The 5,593-nt window shown below is 38.1% G+C and overlaps 1 long non-coding RNA gene across 1 annotated transcript; it reads left to right on the top strand.

Moving 5' to 3' along the window:
* The first annotated feature begins 915 nt into the window (after positions 1–915).
* On the top strand, positions 916–4,398 carry LOC140345079 (uncharacterized). The gene is made up of 4 exons (XR_011923748.1): positions 916–1,006; positions 2,784–2,861; positions 3,797–3,865; positions 3,944–4,398. It is a non-coding gene; the product is annotated as an uncharacterized lncRNA (long non-coding RNA).
* The last annotated feature ends 1,195 nt before the right edge of the window (positions 4,399–5,593 follow it).

Below are 5,593 nucleotides of genomic sequence, written 5' to 3'. Positions count from 1 at the left end.
TTCGTGCCTGAAAGTGACAATGCACACTGTATTCTATCTATGGAGAAACAGCATCATTAGCATAGGCTGGTCATTGTTGATTTGAGATACAGAACACTTCATTCTCCTCATCCTCATAGGGTAAAGCAGTATTCTGTATTTCATAAAGGTAAGCTGGGCAGAGCTGATAACACTGTCTGAGATTACAATTCAGGAGAGGCAGAGCTCAAAGTAAGCTGGGGGCTTGATTTCTGGCAGGATTTCCAGGTATACTGTATACCAAATATAACTAAACACCTGCAATAGTTTAAGAGACTGAAAGGGGATAAATAGGAAAAGTTAAGAGGAGGTGAAAATACCCTTTTAATAGACTAACAGACATAATGGGTTATTCTATAGTAACCAAATTACATAGGTATTTAGGGTTTAATTACTCCCTGGCTAAGGTATTTAAAACACATGCTGACTAATTCTTTCTTAAGAACCGAAATACACAAGCCACAAGCCATTTCAGCCTTTTCATCCTTAAATAATTAACACTGAGCCCACAGTTCCCAAATTAATGCACACATATTACCGCACTGAAAATTTGGAGTATAAAGTATATATTCTCATAATGTTGTCAAGAGGGGAATTATTTAGTCGATAGTATTGTGAATTTAACAGCTGTCCTATGGATACTGTAATTATAACACCTGGGGTATTTTCCAAAATTTAATACTCTTATTATAGCAGAGAATTCAGGGTATTTCATTATAACCTTCCCTGCACATATCTTCTATAATACAGCAAGATCAGCAACCCTCTAATACTTAATCACTAAGCCACCTATCAAGAAAATAGTGCTTGTGCAGTTTAATTGCATTTTAGCCAGGATACATACTTATTAAGTGATGAGCTGCATTTAGGAGGATTCATCTGAAACTTCATTTTCAATTTTATCTGTTCCTTTTAGGTTTATATACAACACCGGAATACATATTATCCCTGCGGTTTCCAGGATACAGTCTCTCGAAATAGTATTTCTGTAAGTTTTAAGCACTTTTGCTAAATATTTAATCATGTCAGAAAATGGGAAAGAATGGCAGAGCATGTAGTTTAAGAAAAAGTAAAACTTCTGCCTCAGCTCTTTAATAATATAATGCAGACACTAAAACCAAACAGATGGATTTGAGGGTGGACAAACAGACAGGACAGAAATAAAGATAGATAAATGGATAGATAGATAGATAGATAGATAGATAGATAGATAGATAGATAGATAGATAGATCTAGATAGATAGATCTAGATAGATAGATAGATATTGATATACTGATAGGCAGATAACAGAAATAGGTAGGCCAATGGAGTGATGAATAAATAGATATTGACTGGTAGATTCATTATAATTAGATTTGGATCAAATGAGTCACAGGTATGAGTACAAGTAAGCTAATATATAGGCTTACTTCCCTAGCTGTAATCTCGAGTGTGGTTTGGGGTGAATTATCCATACCAAAAGCGGTAACCCCGAGCCACACTCAGGGTTGAATTGTCAGGGAGTTTAAACAGCTTACCTGGTAAGTGGTGCCCGCGGCATCTTCCAGCGATGACCAGGCGATGCCGGCCGGGCATCTGTGTAACTTGGCGTTGCCCGGCAGGCATCTGCATCCCCGAGGTGTGAACATTGGGAACGCGAGGCCAGGGGAAGCACATGCCAGCCGGGCATCAACGTGCGAACGTGTGGCCAGGGGGCGGGACCAGGTGGCAAATTTATATACTTTTTATTAAAAAAAAACTTTTAAAAAATACTTAATATTCATACCACCAGGGAGATTAGGTAGATAGATGATTGTTCATATCCTGGTAGACAGATAATGGGATGTATGGCAACAAATAAATAAGTAGTGGAGAAATGGATAGATGGATAGATGTGATAGATAAATGTAGTAGATGGTTAGCAAAATCACTAGCCACAGATAAGTCAAAAAATACGAAAAACAAGTCACAGATACAAATAAGCAAATAGATCAAAGAGGAATTAAACTTGTTAGTGGGTGGTGAGCTTCTGCCATATTAGTGAGTATGCATTATTGCCAATTATAGTACCAACTTACTTGTGTGACGCCACCCACAGTGATTACAGGTCAAAGACATTGGTGTCATGGCAGACTTCTGAGTATATGGCAATCCTATTTGGCCATTGGATAGCACTGCCACAAACAGTCCTGAGTTTAATACTGCATGGCACATGCACTGTACAGTGTTCAACTAAAACAAAAAGCCACCAGGAGCCCGGGCTTTTTTTTTTTGACAAAGGTGCCTTTGCATGTGTCTTTTGACAATTAGATGTACAACCTGGTGACTTTTTTAGATTCACTTTAAATAGATAGATAAACCCAAGGGGCTACATAAGGGGATGGAGAAAGAGATAGGTGAGGGAAAATGTTCAGTATTATGAAGAGGCTGTTTGTTTGATTGGTGGAAGGCTATGGGAAATGCTTGGGCATAAAAAAAATAAATAAATAAAAGAAGCCAGTTGAAAGTTGGCTGCTTCGCCTGACCCTTTCTTTAAGTGCTTTCCTTATGAGCTGCAATCTTTGAATAGCATATTTACCATACCAAAAGTGACAAAAAAGGAAATCATTATTAGGGTCAAATATACTTTATAAGGTCTTTTATTTTTAGGTCCTGTGAATTAGGAATTATAAAAAAGAAACAGATTAAAAGAAAATTTTCTGTATGCTTGTGAATTTCTTTCTGTGTCTGCACTGTAAACAACCACTAGATTTTTACTATAATAATATTTGCAATATTTTCCCAGGGATATTCAAGACAATATCAATATAAAGAAGATTTCTAAAAATTCATTTTCTGGAATGAGTAATGAATGTGTCCGATTGTAAGTTTAATATAGCTTTTTATTAATATTACGATTTTTTATTTCCCTTCAATACAAAAAACTGCAATACTCAACCTTTTATTGGCACTGTCCTCCAGCCAACTTCTTTCAGACCCCTTCCTTTGAGCTTATGTTGCCAGCCCCAAATCCCCCCCCCCCCCCAGGGGCATGTTATCACACTGGGCCTGCAGACAAAGAGGCACCAAATCATTTTGTGGTTCAAATTTCTGCAGCATTTAGCTACCCATCGCAAGAAGATATGGATGAAGTGCCAGTATTGAAGAGATTTTCACCAGAACAGTCTAGGGGCACAGGAATGTAATGCTTGGTGGGTGGGGGTCGCCATCTGGTCGTCCGTGAGAAACTTATGGTGGTCCGTGGCTCTGGCCGGCAGACTTCTGGTTGGGGGGGGCGCACCAGCCAGAGCTGAGGACCATTTCCCCATATGAATTGCAGTCTCAGGGCGGTGGGTGGGTTGTGTCTCTGTGGCGCAAACCTGTGATGGGAGAGTGGGTGGTATCTGGCATCATGTCGACACTATGAGGGGAAGTTTCTTCCCCTTTGAGAGACACCCGGCTTCCTGCACATGCGTGGCCTGAAGCTAATAAATTTAATGGTCCATGGGTACAAAAAGGTTGGAGACCACTGGTTTAGTCCATAGTGGAAAATATATTAAACAGAAAGGAGAGAACAGCAGGGGATTTAATATGGTTCAAATGTTTCTATGTGTTTGTACAAGGTATATACAATGGTAGAACACAGATGAATTACTTATATCTAGACCATGTGCATAACCAATAGATGGTAAAAAAAAAGTTGGTAAAAAGATACATTTGTCTTTTAAGATAATTACAAATATCTTATTTGAGTTCATATGTTCTTTACTAGCAGCATCATTCTTTCAAATGCATATTGTTTCCTTTTATTTTTCTCAGATGGCTTGTACAGAACGATATAGAGGAAATAGAGAACCATGCTTTTAATGGGACAAATTTACATGAATTGTGAGTTTATGAAACCTTATTATCTGCTATGTGCTTTCATCATATAATAATATTAATTTCTTGAATTTTTTCTAATAGAGTCCTCAGCGGTAATCAGAAACTAAAAACATTGCCCGACCTCGTTTTTCATGGAGCCAGTGGACCTGAAGTGCTGTAAGTTATAACTTTCCTTGATGAGGTTTAAATTAAACTTGTGAAATCTTTTGTTTTGTCTGCAGCTAAGATCTATGAGAAAGAACAAATCAATACCTGAGTTACAGAAGTTTAGTTTGCAATTGTAAGACACTCATTTACTAACATAATTCATTTCGGATTACTGAATTGCATCTGGAGGATGGCAACCTATAGACAAACAGCATTTGTTTGGACAAACTCTGTAAATGGGGGTTTAAAGGTTCAAGTCACACAAAATTGTTATTGAATGTGTTGTTCGTAGATGCTGGAGACAAGGAAACTGTAATGGTTTTATTTTCTAAGCTGTACTTTTTTAAACGGTTGCCCTTTTTTAACTGTATATAGAACCTTTGTTATACATATGTTATATGTTATATGTTATTCATTCCCGTAGGAGAGACTGATTTTCTGTAGGTTTTCTCCTCGGATGGGGTACAAACACAAACACATTGGCTCAGTCCAATCCTTTAGATCAGCATCCCCCTACTTCCTTCTAGCACAGTGTTTCTCAACCAGGGTTTTGTGGAATCCTGGGGATCCTCCAGAGGTTGCTGGGATTTCCTCGAGCAATGAGCAGTTTGTGACTCCCAGGTTTACCTGACACAAATTATTTTTTGGGCGATCTATAGGGTTGACATTCTTCCCTTTTGCCAGCATTATAAGACTCATTATTCCCATTTGACCACCACACTAATGTACTGTAAGCTGTGGATATAGCAATTATAGAAGGGGTTCCCTGATGATCTGAAAATTGTTAAAAAAAAGGTGTGTTAAAAAGGTTGAGAAACACTGGTCTAAGAGTTTTATTGAGCAGTTCAAAGAGTTAGGGTGCAGGTTGTCAGTGGATGATGTCCTTATGGAGGACTAAGGAGGATACACACCACCATGTAGACTAAGCCCCCACAAATTCATTCATTCCTATCCAAGGCTGGAGAGGATATACTTTCATCAGTGAAGCTTGGGAATCCAGCAAACCTGGAAAGGATTTCATCAAAGTAATTTGCTATTTGCTAGTTTGATGTTAAATGTTTTGAATTCTGGTCCAGATCCATTCCAGGTTTGGTGGATCACCCAGCTTCACTGATGAAAGTGTATCCTCTTTAGCCTTGCAGAGCCTTATTAAATCAGGACCAGAAAATTCTGGGTCATACTGAACTTGATCTAGAATAACTCCTTCCTAAAAAAAAAAGGGTCCCTGCACACACATGTCAAAAGATCCCCAAAGCAAAGAGAGCACAGTCTCCTTTTAGTTAAATAATGCATATGACATTTTTAAAAGGAGGGAAAGGAGTCAGTGCTTTGACTTTTACATTTTTTTTGTAAATATATTGGCATTTTACAGCGCATTGTAAGGACATATAGGAAAGCATGTAAAAATCTAGAGACATACAGACACGCAAAATGTTAAGATGTAATATTTTCTCAGAATTAAAATATGGTACATATTTTAAAAAGTCTGTTTAGGTCCACAGAGCTAAAAGATGGTTGTACTGCAGTATTCTCAGTTCACCTTGGTCCATTGGCTGCAGTGATTGGGTCTAGAGCATTTAGGAA

The sequence above is a fragment of the Pyxicephalus adspersus genome, unplaced genomic scaffold, assembly GCF_032062135.1.
Source record: "Pyxicephalus adspersus unplaced genomic scaffold, UCB_Pads_2.0 Sca511, whole genome shotgun sequence".
NCBI classification, from domain to species: domain Eukaryota; kingdom Metazoa; phylum Chordata; class Amphibia; order Anura; family Pyxicephalidae; genus Pyxicephalus; species Pyxicephalus adspersus.
The sequence above is the reverse complement of the archived record's forward strand: the minus strand, read 5'-3'. Positions and strand labels throughout refer to the sequence as shown.